The 18,086-nt window shown below is 42.1% G+C and overlaps 1 protein-coding gene across 4 annotated transcripts in view; it reads right to left on the bottom strand.

Annotated features, from left to right (window-relative positions):
* LOC134339975 (uncharacterized) overlaps window positions 1-17,085 on the bottom strand; it is a 90,594-nt gene extending 73,509 nt beyond the window's left edge. For all 4 annotated transcript variants that reach the window (XM_063036807.1, XM_063036806.1, XM_063036808.1 and 1 more), the window contains exon 1: window positions 16,709-17,085. The gene's annotated coding sequence lies outside the window, so the exon portion shown is untranslated. The remainder of the gene's footprint in view (window positions 1-16,708) is intronic.
* Between the last annotated feature and the right edge of the window lie 1,001 nt (window positions 17,086-18,086).

Below are 18,086 nucleotides of genomic sequence, written 5' to 3'. Positions count from 1 at the left end.
CTTGCAAAAATGCCACATATTTCTTTCAGCTCCGCCACGTTGGCTCTCTGGATGAGGGTTTTCATTCCAGAACAACTGACATGTCCTCCTTATTAAAAAGAAAGGTGCTTCCTTCTTCCGCCATCAACACTGCCCTGATCCGCATTACTTCCATTTCTTCGATACCTGCCCTTACCTCATCCTCCTACCGCCACGACAGAGATAAGGTTCCTTCTGCATTCACTTACCACCCCAGCGGCTTCGGCGTTCACAACATACTTTCCATAACTTCTGTCATCTCCAACATGATGCAACTGTCAAGGGCATTTTTCCTTCATGATCACCCCCCATTTTCCGCAGGGATGACTCTTTACATGAACGGATTGTCTACTCATTTCTCCCCATTGTTCTCCCTGCTGGTACTTACCTCTGCAAGAGGAACAAGTGCCACGCCAGCCCGTATACCTCCTCCCTCACTAGCATTCAGGGGCCAAAACCGTCCTTCCAGATGATAATACACCTCTTCTGAAGATCTGTTGGAGTCATCTGCTTATGCCGTGCTCCCGGTGTAGCCTCCTGTATATCTGTCAGAACCGACGTAGACTGGGAGATCACTTCGTTGGGTACAAGTATTTCGTCAGTCACAAAAAGCGGGAATTCCCGGCGGTCACGAATTTCAATTTCAATTCCCATTCGGAATCCAGCATGCCAAATCTTGAACCCATGTACAGGAGTATTAGAACCCATTGAAGTCGGTGGGGTAGCTCATTATATTCCATCTGGGTAGCTTCGAACCTGATGGCATGCAAATCGATGTATTGTACTTCTGGTAATTGAATCCCCCACACCTTCACCATTATCCATAGCCATTGCTCACCCTCACCATTAGCTTTTCTCCTTTCTCGTCTTATCTCCTTATCCGCCCATCTCAGCCCTCTGGTGCTACCCCCATACTTCCTTGTTTTCCATGGTCTTCTGTTTTCTGTCCTCTCCTATCAGACTCCTACTTGTCCACCGCTATCTTTCACCTACCAGTCAACTTAGCATTTTTTCCTTCGTCCCTGCTCCCTCTCCAGATTCCAGCTATCACCTGTCACCTCGTACTAATTCCTGCGCCCCCGCTATTTTTTTCAGTCTGATCCTTGCTCCTTTCAGTCTAAGTCTGGTGAAAGGTCGCGATTCCATAGATGATGCCTGGCCGACTGAGTTCCGACTGCGTTTTGTGTGTGTTACAGCATTTCGATTATTTTAACTTCCCGTTTCCCGACACGCAGCACCGGACAGTGAAACTAGTGTCATGGACATGTCCGTTGACTCCTCATTTTCTTTTAATTCCCTTTCCCCCGTCCTCCAACGGGCTCCTTAACTAAGGCACCTGATTCTCGTCCGAAGCTGCATCATTAAAACTTCGGCTTGCATCTTCTTTGTGCTGGATCGTCACGTGGTTCAGGTGCGGCAATGCATGTTCCGGGCCGCCGAGAATGGTGGATTCTAAGTTGCTTCGGTGACTGTCTTTTCGAGTCCAGCTAACTGATTGCCGGCCGTTTGCCGCTTCATGTTCTACTACGTGTCAAGATGCAAATTGTCTGTTGTTGTTTGTTTTTTTGTCTCGTGTCCAGTAAAGTGATTGCCGGAAGTTTGCCGCTTCATGTGCTCATCCATGTCAGCATACGAATTGTCCGTCGTTGTTTGGTTTTGTCTTCTGGTGTCCAGCAGAGTATTGACGGCCGTTTGCCGCGACTCCGAGACAAGATACGAATTGTCTGTCGTTGTTTGGTTTTGTCATTTCGTGTCCAGATAAGTTTTGCCGGCCGTTTGCCCTTTCCTGTGCTACTCCGAGTCAAGATACGAATTGTCAGTCGTCGTTTATTTTTATCGTTTCTTCTCCAGATGAATTTCGCCTGCCGTTTGCCGCTTGGGGTACTATTCTGAGTCAAGATACGAATTCCATGCTGTTTGTCTGCGCTATTTTGTATCGAAATAAGGATTGCCAACATTGACCTTTCTATTTAATGCTCCATGGCAAGAGGAGTGTTGCCTGTCGCCTGTCCCCAGTTAGAAGTGCAGCTCCACCAATGCCCGGGGTCAAGAAGAGTTTGGCCTGCCTACTGCTCCTCTGCTCACCAGCGCTGTTTGCCTGTGATCACTCTGTCTCTCGACCGCTGAGTGTCCCATATTCTAAGTTTAGTTCCCGCTCCGGTTGCCTGAGTTAATTTTCCCCCGTGCTAATAGGAGTAGGGCATTCCGCCCTCTGTTCTTTCCCGGCCACGCTCATCCCCTGGTCGACATCCCTGCTCTGCTTAAGTCCCGCCACTAAACGCCAGAGACTTGTTGTAGTGAACCGGGTCGATCCTCTTTCCATCTTCGCTCACTCCTTGGCTCCCCTCAGCCTAATCCTCGCTCTCTGCCCTTCCTTGCTACTAGTAATAAACACACTTCTGTTAATGCTACCTACCTGTCGGTGGTCCTGCACTTGGGTTCGCTTCCTTCGCTCTTTGTAACAACTAGAGATTCAGTCTCAAATTTCGGAACATTATTGACCTTCAAGGATTCAAAGATTTCTGAAATGTGTTGCCAGCTAGACAAGCTGAATATTTGATACCATCAACCACGCAGAGTAGCTGTATTTTTTTTAATATGGGAAGCAGGGAGAGAGTGAAATACTTGGAATATGCCTGAGAGTCTTATTTTTCATTTCTTTACCTAGTGTCGAGATTCCAGTAGACAGGACAGGAAGATAGATAATGAAGTGCGTAAAAATGAGCCAGTGGTGGGGGGGGGGGGTGAAATAAAACATCACCGAGCTTTGGTTTATTAGTAGACTACTGCTGGAAAATAATCTGACGGACACGATTTATCAGATTTGGGGCATACACAGGCAGATTACAAAGGGTCATCATAGTTTTGAATGTGGCAATTGAAGTCTCATCGAATTGATCGATTTTCTAGATATAAAAAAAAACAATGGAATTGAAGGGTGTGCGTTGACTATAGATTTCAAATAGTAGGTTAGCTCCTTGTCTTTCAAAATTGACGAAATGTAATGAAATGGTTGAAGGGAGAGTTGAAGTTGTATCTTTTTTCCACAATAAAATCTTATAACCAGTACTGAGCTGTAGACAGATCTGAAGTGCTGAGTCTGTCAATAGAAAGTGTAGAAGCTTTTCGGTGGTCCACAATTTGTGGTTCTGCGTCCCATTGCGAAGTTGCAGACAGGAATGCCAGATGCAAAGGAGTTCGGACGGGTGTGAAACGATGCATTTGGGCAGATATACAGAATAAAACTTAGCCTAATGCGTTAATGTGCTCACCCACCCAAGCCAACTTCCGGAGTTTAGGTACTCCGATACTCCTATTTATGGATAACTGTCGAGGCCCGTCAAGACATTTAGTTCCAATCTGCTATTGGCCCCCATATTTTTGGCACGAGGATGTTAATGTTCTAAGTCAGATTCAGTGCTCAATCGTCGACTTAACTTTCGATTCCCATCTAACCTTTTGCCAGAACGCTTCCCTGGTCTCAGTCATGTAATCGTGTATCATTTCTAGTCTTGTATACTGCAGCACATGTGTCCTTGCCATCCTTGTCTACTTCTCTCGTCACATAATGGCCTCCATGCGAGAGATAAGTTTCTGTCATTTACCACTCAATTGAGTGATATAATATCACGCTCAGGTCGTCAGTCTATTTTGAAATCAGCTGATTTAATTATATTTGATATAGAGGCTCAGGCACGTAGGACTCCATCTTTGCAACAGACGCAAATTAAAGTGAACACTCAGCAGGTCACGTAGCATCGAAGAAGTGGAATCTGAAATTTCCGACAAGCACCTTCTTACCTGAATTACCTGCAGCATGTCCTGAGCTGTCAATAGACAGTGCATCAATACTTAATTCGATTTGCACTTTACCGACGAAAACAGTGTAAGTCGATTCCTAAAACATAGGCTGGAGAATATTCCTTTGCTGCAACGGTTTTCAGCATTTTAAGTAGTGTTAAAAGCAAAGGCTTGCTTATAAGTTTTTCCAAAAGAAAATACTCATGTCAGCATTTATGACCGTGGCGCATGAAGATATGAAGATGTGAAGATGAGACTGGGAATCTATTGGCACAGCAGCAAAGAATTGCTGTTGAGCGATCTGTCAGAAGCCTGTCAGAATCCGTTTTGCACATTTTCAGGAAGAAGAAGAATACATAAACGCAAACATCTTCCCCAGAGCACGGTACACTGATAAGTAAATAAAACTGGTGTGGAATACCAGGTGATTAGCATGCACATTTGTGGGAAAGGTCAAAGGTGATGAGCAGGCCATGCCTGCAACCAAAGCGTGGTAAATGCCTGCAATCCACTGCAAGATATGGTGACGAAGAAGCATATATTGAACGTGTTTCGGGGCACCGAAACAGACACATGAATAATCAGAGTATTAATGATCGGACCATGCTCAGGTAGAATGGATGAGCTTAACTAGGTGTAATTCCCTTAATTGGACTGACAACCATCGTGTGCCAAAGGGCCTGTGCCTGCGTAAAATTAGAAAATAAGACCTAAAGGTATAGTAGCAGAAGTAGGTCATTCGGTCCGTCGAGTCTGTTCCGCATTCAATCATATGCTGATACAGGTCACCCAGTTATCCCCACTCCCCTGCTTTCACCCCACACCTTTTGATGCCCTGGCTAATCAAGAACCTATCTATCTCTGCACCCAACGGTTTGGCCTCCACAGCTGCACATGACAACAAATACAACAGATTTACGACTCTCTGACTGAAGTGATTTCTGCGTATCTTAGTTCTAAAAGGAAGACCTTCAATCCTGATGTCGTTCTTGTATTTTTGTACCATGTTTGTGGTATTTTTTGTAATGAAAATTATTGTATTATATGCCGGAGACCTGGCGCTGTTTACTATCTTTATGTTCACATACTCAGAAGTGAATATCACTCAACAGTTACAACCTAAAGGCCGAATATAGACCCAGATATTTCCCATTTTGGAAATAATGTTTTCCTTTTCTTCTTATCAAGGATATGCCGCTATTCTAGGGGGGAGGCCTTTCTCACTTACTTGCCTCCTCATTTTCGGTTCCATAGAACTGACTTTCAACTTGTGCTTTGTGATGTCATATATCTAATCTGAATTCATCAGGGCATCGCGACCTCGGCGTAATTAATTCCGCAGCTCTTTATATCTTGTCTGATACATTACATTCCATCAACTCAGTGGTGTAAATCATAGACCGTTTAAAGTCAAACGATCTAACGAACAGCAATCAGACAATATTATGAAACCAAATATTAGTGCAAACATTTGGTTATTATACTGAAATAAATCTGATCTCTTGAAGACAGTGTCATCCTTTCTTTCATTGGGATATCTAACTGTGAAAAATCCCATTAATCAATCACGACGCTTTCAGGTTACAAATTGCAGTTAAATAAGAGTGACAAGAAGGGCAGTGTGTTTCGAATCGCTAAAGATTGTGATAAAACTGAGTGATCTGGGAGGCGTATTCCATATGAAGATGCAACGCCCATGGAGTAATAAACGGGAATTAAAGCAGGACATTCAGTCCGTCTCGTTTCTAGTGAAGTATTTTCTGAATACATCCATCGACCTGCACCTGGAGTATAGCACTCCGACTACTCCCATCTATGAATTCATCAAAATATATCTTACATGCTGAAATGGAGACTGCATCCACTATTTCCGCAGGTACCACGTAAGTGTGAAAACGTTCCCCCTCGGGTTCGTCTGAATTATTTCACCATTTACATTCTACCCTGTGACGTCCAATTGTAATCTCAACAAAAATCAGAGGAAACGACAGTTTGCGCTGCGCCTTTGAACACCTCTCGTAATGAACAGTAGACCTATCAAATCACCCCGCCCTTCATTTATCTTCGCAGTCGCATGTGATTTCACAATAACTGGGCAAAGACCAATATATTCATCACCCAAGCTCCAGTCCACAAAGCCATTGTTAACTAACGATTAAAAGAACATAGTTCATCAACGTTCTTCAATAGTCTGTAAATAAGGAAGTGATAGATTTTCCTCAGAGTGACTAAAAACGTTAAGTTCAGTCTCAATGTTCAGAATCTTATCACAACAGAATAAACAATGATTTATCTTTCTTTAATCATTAACTCGGCAATGCTCCATAGTAACTGGAATGTGCTCTGTGCACTGTTGCAAGATAGCCAAATTGACGAATTCCCAACGACTTCGCAATTGACAAAGATTGACTTTATAAAAGCTACATTGCTCCAACAGCAAAAAAAAATAAAAATAATAAATAAATAAATAAATAAATAGCAGCAACCGAACATCAGGGTCAGCTAATTACCTTTTAACTTTCAACTCCAAAAAGGTGCTGCAGTTTGACAAGTTAAAATTTGTATAAATGCATGCATTTCGACTGGCATGCAATCGTCTAAGAAACATTAAGTCGTTATCTTAACCCCCACCCATCCCCTAGGGATCCAGATAGTGAAACTGAGCCTACGCCCAAAGATCCGAAGATTGTTGTCAAATCGTAAGCAATCCAATTCTTACTCTTTAAGTATTTACTAGGCAGTGTTCCAACAAATGACTATCGTTGTAGCATTGCAAAGCAGCCCTGCAAAGGAATACCTCCGATTGCGGAAAATCAGCTCAAGACTTTGTGTCTAAAAATCTCAGTGCCGAATCTACATCCCCAGTACCTGTAGCACCCAGAACATCTTCAAAAACCGATGCCTCAAAAAGCCAGCATTTAACATGACCATCCAGGATATGCCCTTTCCTTATTGCTACCATTAAGCCGGTACAGAAGCCTGCAGTCACATACTCAGCAATTCGGAAACAGCTTCTACCATTCTGCTTCCAATATCAGAAAGGACATTGAACCATGAACACTAAATCACTACTTCTTTTCTTTTCTCTTTTTCCAGTTTTGCTTCACATTTAACAGATCTAAAACACATACGCGCGCGCGCGCGCGCGCACACACACACACACACACACACACACACACACACACACACACACACACACACATGTTTTGCAATTCTGTAATACATTGAAAACTGTAATTCACAATTTTTGTTCTCTGTTATTCTTTATCGCATTGCACTGCTGCCGCCAAAACAGCAAATTTCACGAGAACTACGTTATCTTTGAACGTGCATTGTTTAATTTTCATTGCTTATAAGTTTTATCGGAATTTATCGGAATTTTCTAGAGGTAGAAATAAACAGAATAAACTAACTGTCCGGTTCTGTTATTTTATTTGCATCGACAGATATTTCAGATCGATTTGCCGTGATTAATTTTGTGCCCAGAAATCACTATTGTCATTTCTAAATGGTATCAACTTCCTCTATAAGGGTTGTTTTTCATACTTGCAATCAACTTATCATAATATAACCATATTTGTTATGTTTATTACTCCATTTCAAGGTAAAATTTATAGGGCTACATTGGTCTCCTTTTAATCCAATGTAGCTCTTCAAGTGTCAACAAAAAAAGAAAATGAATGCGTCCTTCTCCCCAATTCTGCGTCATTTTTTTTCTTGATACTTTGCTTGTTTATGTTGACATAGATACTGTCTATCCTGCTGAATTTTGATGTTTATTAGGTGCTTTGTAGGGCATCGGTTAGACCACACTAAGAACTTTGTGAGCACTTCGGGTCCTCAGAAAAGAATGGATAAGCTACCCGTGACAACCAATACCACAAGTTCATCGCTCGCTGTCTGAAGAAAATCCTCCTCAAATCTGTTCTAAAAGGACACCGCTCTATTTTTTGGCTGTGTTATCTGCTCTTAGGCACTCCTGCCATAGGAAACATCCTCCCCAAATCCACTCTGTCAAGGCATTCAATGAAGTCAACCCTCATTCTCCTGAATTCTGATGAATACCGGGCGCGAGTCATGAATGGTTCTTCATGTGACAAGTCATTGAACCATGGAATCATTTTCCAGAACCCCTTTAAAATCTCTTCAGGTTTTGCACCTTTATAAGGTAAGGAACCAAAAAACTACTCAGAATAGTGTTAGATAGGCCTCACAAGTGCTTTATCAAGCCTGAACAATATACCATTGCATTAAAATTCCATTCCTCAGAAAATGAATGCTAACGTTGCAATTTCCGTTCTCATCGCAGACTCAACCTGAAAATTAACAATTTGGTAATCTTGCACATGGACCTCCAAACCCCCTTAGCACCTCCGTTATATTCTTGTATTTTCTGTCCATTGTGAAAATAGTCAAAATTTTCATTTCATCTCCCTTAGTGAATGGCCATACACTTCCCAAAATTTTATTCCATCTGTCCCTTCTTTGTCAATTCTCCTAAACTGTCTGCCCTTCTGTTGCCTCCGTACTTTCTAAAAAAAAACTAACTGCCCGCCCGTCCACCTTTCGTCAGTTCGTCCGCAAACATTGCAAATGCCATGAAGCGCATCATCCAAATAACTGAGATGTAAAGTAAAAAAAAAAGGCCTCGCAGAATACCGCTATTCACAGGCAGTCAACCATAAATAGCTACTTTTATTCCCATCATATTCCTCCTGACAAACAGCCAATAATTCTCCAATTTAGAATCTTCCCTCTAATACCACGGAGTTGTTTCTTTCTGAACATCCAAGTAAAGAACACCAGTCGATTCTCTTTTGTCTACTTGCGTTTTACTTTTTTTTATTCCAACATATATACAGGAATGACTTTCGCCAGAGGAAACCCATGCTGACTAAGGCCTATTTTCTCATATGCCTCCAATTACACTGAGACCTCATCCTTAATAACCGAATCCAACATCTTCCCAATCACTCAGTTCAGAGTAACAGGTCTATTAGTCATTGAAAATATTTTTTTTTAAAACGAGTTTGTAAAGTTCTTGATTAATATGTGTTTCAAAGGCAGGAGTGGGATGAAAAATCAGTTGTAAATGACCAGCATACTGTACACGATGGGCTAAATGCCCAAATTCTAACACTGATTTTCCTTTAGGCTGTTGGTTTCAAAGTTTCAGGGCGATTTGTGAACATAGAAACATGGAAACATAGAAAAAGCTACAGCACCATACAGGCCTTTCAGCCTACAAAGCTACAACGAATATTCCCTTACCTGAGAACTAGGCTTTACCATGTAGCCATCCAGGAGTCTCTTGCAGGACGCTATGGTTTCGGCCACAACCACATCAGCCGGCAGCTCATTCCACGCACTCACTACTCTCTGCGAGAAAAAAATACCCCTGGCATCTACGCTTACCTACTTCCAAGCACCTTAAAACTATGCCTTCTCGTGCTAGTCATTTCAGCCCTGGCGAAAAGCCTCTGACTACCCACCTGATCAATGCCTTTCATTACCTTCTACACCTCTATCAGGTAAACTCTTATCCTCTGTCGCTCCAAGGAGCAAAGGCCTAGTTTACTCAACCTATACTCATAATGCTCCCCAATTCAGGCACCATCCTTGTAAATTTCCTCTGCACTTTTTCTATGGTTTCGACGTCCTTCCTTTAGTGAAGCGTCTGGAAATGATCACTGGTCTTCAAGTGGGATCTGTCCAGGGTCCTTTATAGCTGCCACATTACCACTCGGCTCTTAAACTCAATCCTACGATTGATGAAGGCCAGTGCACCGTATGCCTTCTTAACCACAGAGTGAAACTGCATTGCAGCTTTGAGTGTCCTATGGACTTGCAACCCAAGATCCATCTGATCCTCCACACTGCCAAGAGTCTTACAATTAATGCGATATTCTGCCATCATATATGACCTACCAAAATGAACCAGCTCACACTTATCTGGGTTGACATCCATCTGCCACTTGTCAGCCCAGTTTTGCATCCTATCAATGTCCCTCTGTAACGTCTGGTAGTCCTCCACACTATCCACAACATCAGCAACTTTACTGACCCATCCCTGCACTTCTTCATCCAGGTCACTTATAAAAATCACAAAGAGTATGGGTCCCAGAATAGATCCCAGGACAATGACCCCTTGGATCACATGCCTCCTTACTTTCTCAATAAGCCTTGCATGGCGTACCTTATCAAATGCCCTGCTAAAATCCATATACACTACATCTACGGCTGTACCTTCATCAATGTGTTTAGTCACATCCTCAAAAAATGCAATCAGCCTCGTACTGGACGACCTGCCTTTGATAAAGCCATGCTAACTATTCCTAATCAAATTTTGCATCTCCAAATGTTCGCAACTCCTGCCTCTCAGGATGTTCTCTATCAACGTACCAACCACTGAATTAAGACTCACTGGCATATGATTTCTTGGTCTATCTCTACTCCTTTTCTTGAATAATGGAACAACATCCGCAATCCTCCAATCCTCCGGAACCTCTCCCGTCCACATTAATGATGCAAAGATCATCTCCAGAGGCTCAGCAATCTCCTCCCTCGCTTCCCACAGTTAGCTGGGGTACAGTCCGTCCGTTCCTTTTGACGCATCCATATTGAAGATTTGCAAAAGCTCCAACAGATCTTCTTCCTTAACATATACATGTTAAAGCTTTTCAGTCCGCAACAAGTCATCCCTACAATCGCCAAGTTCATTTTCCATATTGAAAACTGAAGCAAAGTATTTATTAAGTACCTCTATAATTTCCCCCGGTTCCATACATACTTTTCCGACGTCACACTTGGTTGGTCCTATTCTCTCGCGTCTTATCCTCTTGCTGGTCACTTACTTATAGAGTACATTGGGGTTTTCCTTAATCCTGTCCGCCAAGGACTTTTCCTGGCCCCGTCTGGCTCACCTAATTTCATTAATGATCTCCTTCCTGCTAGATTTATAATCTTCCATATTCATATTATTACGTAGTTTTTCGAATCCTTTCGTAATCTCTTATTTTCTTTTTTCACTACATTTCAAACAGCCCTTGTGCACCACGGTTCCTATACCCTACCATCCCTTCCATGTCTCATTGGAACGTACCTACGCAGCACCCCACGTAAGTATCCCTTGATCTTTTGCCACATTTGTTCCGTACATTTCCCTGAGAAAATCTGATTCCAATTTATACTTCCAAGTTTCTGCTTTATTGTCTCATATTTTCCCTTATTCCAATTAAACGTTTTCCTAACTTCTCTGCTCTATCCATCTCAAATGCTATGGCAAAGGAGTTAGAATTTTGATCACTATCTCCATAATGTTCTCCCAGTTAGAGACTTGTCACCTGTCCAGGTTTATTTTCCAATACCAGATCAAGTACAGCCTCTCTTCTTGTCGGATTATCTGCATATTGTGTCAGGAAACATTCCTGAATACACCTGACAAATTCTACTTCATTGAAACCCCTCACTCCAGGAAGCTGCCAATCAATATTTGGGAAATTAAAATCTACCACTACAATAACCCTGTCAATATTACTCCTATCCAGAACCCGTCTCTCTATCTGCTTCTTGATGGTCCTGTTACAATTGGGTTGTCCATTAAAAACACCCAGTAGAGTTACTGACCCCTTCGTATTCCGAACTTCCACACACAGACACTCTGTAGAGAAACCCTCCATGACTTCCTCCTTTTCTGCAGCCGTGACACTATCTCTGATCAACAGTTCTACGCCCCCACCTGTTTTGCCTCCCTCCCCATCCTTTCAGAAACACCTAAAGCCTGGCACTTGAAGTAGCTATTCCTTTGCCTGCACCATCCAAGTCTCTGTAATGGCCACAACATCGTAGCTCCAAATGCTGATCCACGCTCTAAGCTCATCCGCTTTGTTCATAATACCCGCAAATGTCATCTACGGTTTTTATGGGGAATTTCAACGTTCAGGTAGACTGGGGAAATCAAGTTGGTACTGGACCCCAAGAAAGGGGGTTTGTGGAGTGCCTCCGAGATGGATTCTTAGAGCAGCTTGTACTAGAGCCTACCAGGGATAAGGCAATTCTGGTTTAATTGTTGCGTAATGAACCGGATTTGATAAGGGAGCTCGAGGTAAAGAAGCCATTAGAAGATAGTGACCATAATATGCTAAGTTTTAATCTAGAATTTGAGAGGGAGAAGGGAAAATCGGAAGGGTCAGTATTACAGTTGAACAAAGGGGACTATAGAGCGATAAAGGAGGAGCTAGCCAAAGTTGACTGGAAAGATGCCGTGGCAGGGATGACAGTGGAACAGCAATGACAGGTATTTCTGGGAATAATACAGAAGGGCAGGATCACTTCCTCCAAAGAGGAAGAACGATTCTAAGGGGAGTAAGGGGCGACTGCGGCTGACAAGGATAGTCAAGGATAGTATAGAAATAAACGAGAAGAAGTATAACATAGCAAAGATGAGCGTGAAGCCAGAGGATTGGGAAACTGTTAAAGAACAACAGAAGATAACCAAAAACGCAATAAGGGGGTGAAATATGAGGTACGAAGGTAGGCTAGCCAAGTATATAAAGGAGGATAGTAAAAGCTTCTTTAGGTACTTGAAGAGGAAAAACTAGTTAAGACCAAAGTTGGGCCTTTGAAGACAGAAACGGGTGAAACTATTATGGGGAACAAGGAAATGGCAGACGAGTTGAACAGGTACTTTGAATCTGTCTTCACTGGGGAAGACACAAACAATCCTGCAGATGTGATAGTGGCCAGAGGACCTAGGGCAACGGAGGAACAGAAGGAAATTCATATTAGGCAAAAAAAATGATGTTGGGTTGACTGATGGGACTGAAGGCTGATAAATCCGCAGAGCTCTAGGAATCGTGGACGCATCGGTAATCATTTTCCGATGTTCTATAGATTCATGATAAGTTCCTGCGAATTGGAGGGTAGCTAATGTTATCCCACATTTTAAGAAAAGAGAGAGAGATAAAGCAGTGAATTATAGACCAGTTAGTCTGACATCCGTGGTGGGGAACATGCTGGAGGTATAAAAGGTACAATAGCGGCACATTTGGGTAGCTGTAACAGGATCGGTTCGAGTCAGCAAGGATTTACGAAAGGGAAATCATGCTTAACTAATCTCTTAGAATTATTTGAGGATGGAACTATGAAAATGGACAAGGGGGCGTCAGTGGATGTAGTCTACCTAGACTTTCGTAAAACCTTTTGTAAGGTTCCACATAGAAGATTAGTGGGGAAAATTAGAGCAGATGGTATTGGGGGTAGGGTACTGACATGGATAGAAAATTGGTTGGCTGACAGGAAACAAAGAGTAGGGAATAACGGGTCCCTTTCTGAATGGCAGGTAGTGACTAATGGGGTACCGCAAGGTTCGGTGCAGGGACAGAATCTATTTATAATTTATATTAACGATCTAGATGAAGGGATTAAAAGTAACAGTAGAAAATTTGCAGATGACACAAAGCTGGGTGGCAGTGTGAATTGTGAGGAGGATGTTATTGGAATAAGGTTATTTCAACAGGCTGGGTGAGTGTGCAGATGCATGGCAGATGCAGTTTAATGTGAATAAATGTGAGGTTATCTACGTTGGTGGTAAGAACAGGAAGGCAGATTACTATCTGAATGGTGTCAAGTTAGGAAAAGTGGTAGTGTAACGAGATTTACTTGTCCTTGTTCATCAGTCACTGACAGTAAGCATGCTGGTACAGCAGGCAGTGAAGAAATCTAATAGCATGTTGGCCTTCATAAAAATGGGAGTTGAATCTCGGAGCAAAGAGGTCCTTCTGCAGCTGTACAGGGCCCTGGTGAGACCACACCTGGAGTATTGTGTACAGTTTTGGTCTCCAAATTTGAGGAAGGACATTCTTGCTATCGAGGGAGTGCAGCGTAGGTTCATAAAGTTCCTTCCCGGGTTGGCGGGGCTGTCATATGTTGAAAGGTGGGAGCGACTGGGCATGTAGACATTGGAATTTAGAAGGTTTAGAAGGGATTTGATTGAAACATGTAAGATGTTTAAGGGGTTGGACAATCTTGAGGCAGGAAAGCTGTTCCCGATGTTGGGGGAGTCCAGACCCAGAGACCAAAACTTAAAAATAAGGGTAGGCCATTTGGAACGGAGCTGAGGAACATCTTTTTTACCCAGAGAATTGTGGATCTGTGGAATGCTCTGCTTCAGAGCGCAGTACAGGTCAATTCTCTGGATGCTTTCAGGAAAGAGTTAGATAGAGCCCTTAAAGATAGTGGAGACAATAGATATGGGGAGAAGGCAGGAACGGGGTACTGATTGTGGATGATCAGCCATGAGCACAGTGAATGGCGGTGCTGGCTCGAAGGGCCGAATGGCCTGCTCATGAACCTATTGTCTATTGTCTATTTTAACTTTTTTTTTCTTACGCAGACATTGGCGACTGCGATGAATGGGTTGCCGGCGATGATGGTGTATGCGGATACGATAGGGACTTTTAAGAGACTCCTGCATAGGTACATGCAGCTTCAAAAAATAGAGGGCTGTGGGTAATCCGAGGTAATTTCTAAAGAAAGTAAATATTCAGCATAGCATTGTGGGCCGAAGGGCTGTAGGTTTTCTATGTTTCTACGCTTCTATGAACGGGGATCTTATTGAAACCTCTTGAATGCTGTAGACCATTTAGTGTAGATGTGCATAGCATGCTATATGGTAGGGAGGTCAGTACAAGAGGGGCTCAGAATAGAGGGGCATCCATCGATCACCTGGTTGCGGAGCAATTTCATTGAGCTAATACTGTCCTTATGGAATTAATTGCCACGGGTGGCTTTGGAGGCTTGGTGACAGGGTATATTTAATGCAGAGTTCGACAGGTTCCTGATAAGTCAGAGGATTAAGGATACGGGGAGAAGGAAGGAGATCGGGGCTGGGAGGAAAATAGATGAGCCATGATTAATGGTATTGGTTACAGCATAAAAGGACGTTTGGGAACGACGATTTAGATAATACTCAACACTTTTCGGTCTTTAGCCGAATTACATGACCCTACACGTCCTTACAATGGATTCCATCTGCTACATATTTGTCTGTTCAACTATCCTGCATTAATATGACTTAAACTGTGATCATACCTTCACATAAGTCCTAAAACTAGATAAAAAAACGCCAATTATTTAAATAACACAAAGACATTTTATTTGTTCATTTATGTATTGAGAAGATATTCCAATATTACACGTATTTTTTTGGAGAAGAGTATGTGGAACTATGGGTTAATTTCTTCAACCAAAGCTATTTGGAGTCAGACGTTCCAATCAATGAGCTGTGAATGAAAGTTTGGATTGTAGATGTGCCTTGCTCGATAAGAAGGACACAGAAAAGGCAGAGTACTCCTCCAGAAAAGGTTTCTCTAGGTGCACCACACCTCCATCAAATAAAAAACTTTCAGAGGACCTCAGAAGATGAATTGCACAAATGCATGAAGCTGGATTAGGCACAAAAGCATTTTTGAAGAGCTGAGAGTTCATCAGTCCATGGCAAGATTAGTTTTCTACAAATGGAGGAAACCCAGGCATGTTGCTACTCTCCCCTGGACTGGGCATCCTGCAAAGATCACACTATGTGCACAAATTTGCAATGCCGAAGGAGGTGAAAAAAGAACTCAAGAGAAACATCAGGATAACTGCAGAAAATGATAGAACTTGCTAATCTCTATATTGCTGTGTGCGCACTAAAGTAAACACTGAACAAGAATACTGTTCATGGAAGGACACCACGGAGGAAAACACTGATCTTCAAAAAAATGCATTGCCGCACGTCTCATGTTTGAAAAAACAACAACAACAACAACTGGGAATTCTATGCTTCTGGGATAATGTTCTCTGGACAGATCAGACGTAAATTTAACCTTTTGGCAGAAAATGCATATTGCTACGTTTGGTGTAAAAGAAGAACTGCACACACAGACCAAAACCCCATTCCAACTGCGAGGCATGGTGGAAGGATCATTTTGATATTGCGCCCCTTTGATGCTTCATGACCAGGGCAGCTTGCATCGTTGAGGAAACAATGAGTTCAAAACTGTATCAAAACATTTTTCAGGATAATGTCACGGTAACAGTTCGTTACCTGATGCTTAATGGAAATTAAATAATGCAACAAGACAAAGATCCGGAAGATAACAGTAAATCCACAACAGAATATTAAAAAAAAAACATAAAAATAGTGTTGTGGAATGGGCAAGTCAAAGTTCTGACTCTAATCCTATCGAAACGTTGCGGAAGAACTTGCAAGAAATCCCCCGATATCCAGGCGTTGATGTAGTGTTGGAAGGAAGAATGGCCGATTATTCAGCAAAGCCGATTTTTTTTGACTAATCAGCAGTTACTGGAAACATTTGTTGAAGTTATTCCTCTACCGACGGTCACACCAGTTACTGAAGGCAAAGGTTTACATGCGCTTATTTTCAACAAATGTATGTAATATTGGATCATGTTTCACAACCAGTAAATGAACACGTTCCACAACAGTATAATGTTTTTGGTGTTGTTTAGTTAATTCGTTTTTCTTTATCCAGTTTTAGGACGTGAAGATCTGATCACTTTGCAAGGCATATTTATGCAGAAATAGAGAACGATTTAAACAGTTCAGAATCTTTCTCGTACCACTGTGTGCACTAATTTCACAATTACTCTAACATGAGTAAATTTGGTCCACAAACTGAAGAAGCGATGGATTTAGCATTTAGCGTCTCATTAATTTTTTTTCGACCTTGTTCTGGTATGATCAATGTGAAATTGAACGGACAATAGACAAATTTGAAGGAAGATACCAAACACGGAGGTTTTCACTGCAGTCGATTGCCGAAACAATACACAAAACCGCTATTAAACGATCACTGAACTGCAGGTAAAATAATTATTATCTTACCTGTAATACAATTGTGGAAATGTAGACTTGGCAAAGTTGGAAAGCTTTCTGTAACTGCGATGGTATTACTGTTTGTCTGATGAAATCAGCGACGCGGAATTAAATAGAGCTGTATTTCGAATAGGCCGAGATAGTTTCCCCAAAAAGTTAAAACCAATCTGCAAATGCAAGTATTATTCCAAATGATGGACGCTCCATGCACGTTGATCACAACGCCCCTCCTTGTTTCGCTGCTTCCCTAGCTACCCTGCGTTACTCTCTGCCGATGAAATAAAACACGTTCATATGTTTTTAATTTAACCAAACAGCGACCGGGAAGTAGCCTGACTTCTTAACGTTTCTTGCATTTCAGAGAGAATGACCGAGTGAACTGTCGTCATTGCTGCAAAAAGCAATTGCACTGTTTTGTTCCATGGGTCCGGATTGGTGCAGCTTTGATGATAAGACTAAAGTCTGGATTTATGACTGTGATACGAACTTTACACAGGGTGCGCTGATCATCCAAGAGGAAGCTTACTGCTGACTTGCTTGAGTGTTTTACAATTGACTTTTTGGAGCACTGACACAGGGCAGGAGATACATTTCACAAATTCAAGGTGATTTTGGAAATAAAACTCTCAGTCTGATGTTTCGGTAGTAAGATTCGAAATGCCGACAAAATATTTTTTTTTAAAATTCATATCATGTAGCGAATAACCAGATACAGTTTGTTAAGCTATCGGCCATTCCGAGAAGTATGAAAACAAAACGCTCTGAAACTGTGTTTCACAGACAGCAGTATTTAATTCAATTTCTCTTCGCCTGGTTGTGACCAAAATATCATTAGTGCCGGGCTCAGTCGTCAGACTTCACCGTATTATTGTTTATGTCCAGACCTTCAGCCATCTTGGAAGGCGGTGTTTACAACGAAGGGTTTGTGTGTGTGTGTGTGTGTGTGTGTGTGTGTGTGTGTGTGTGTGTGAAAGAGAGAGAGCGAGAGAGAAGTAGAATTAAACACACACGCACACGCACGCAATGACACAGGGAGCGAATTTGCGCGTATTTATTCTGGTGTGTGATTATATGCGTCGGTATGCTTCAATGTCAGTGGGTTGAGTGATTATTTTTTCAGCGTGACTATGTTTCAGAGGTGGATTGTGTCCCAGTTCATATATTCTGCAATTATTCCTTAAAACATACCAAAACGATCATATTCTCCCGGCTCTCCGGGTCTAGCGTTACTCGTGAATCTCATGGGAAATCTGTCAGATTCTGTTACTGCTGCTGATATTATACAATAATTACAAAATCCGTTGTTAATCATGCCAAAGAACAACGTTACAGAAAGAATACCAGAATAATAATCTTGGAAGCCGGTCGTAAAGTTGAGACAGAAGGT

Source organism: Mobula hypostoma, chromosome 31 (genome assembly GCF_963921235.1).
Source record: "Mobula hypostoma chromosome 31, sMobHyp1.1, whole genome shotgun sequence".
NCBI classification, from domain to species: domain Eukaryota; kingdom Metazoa; phylum Chordata; class Chondrichthyes; order Myliobatiformes; family Myliobatidae; genus Mobula; species Mobula hypostoma.
Note: the sequence above shows the minus strand (reverse complement) of the source record. Positions and strands in the feature narration are given on the sequence as shown.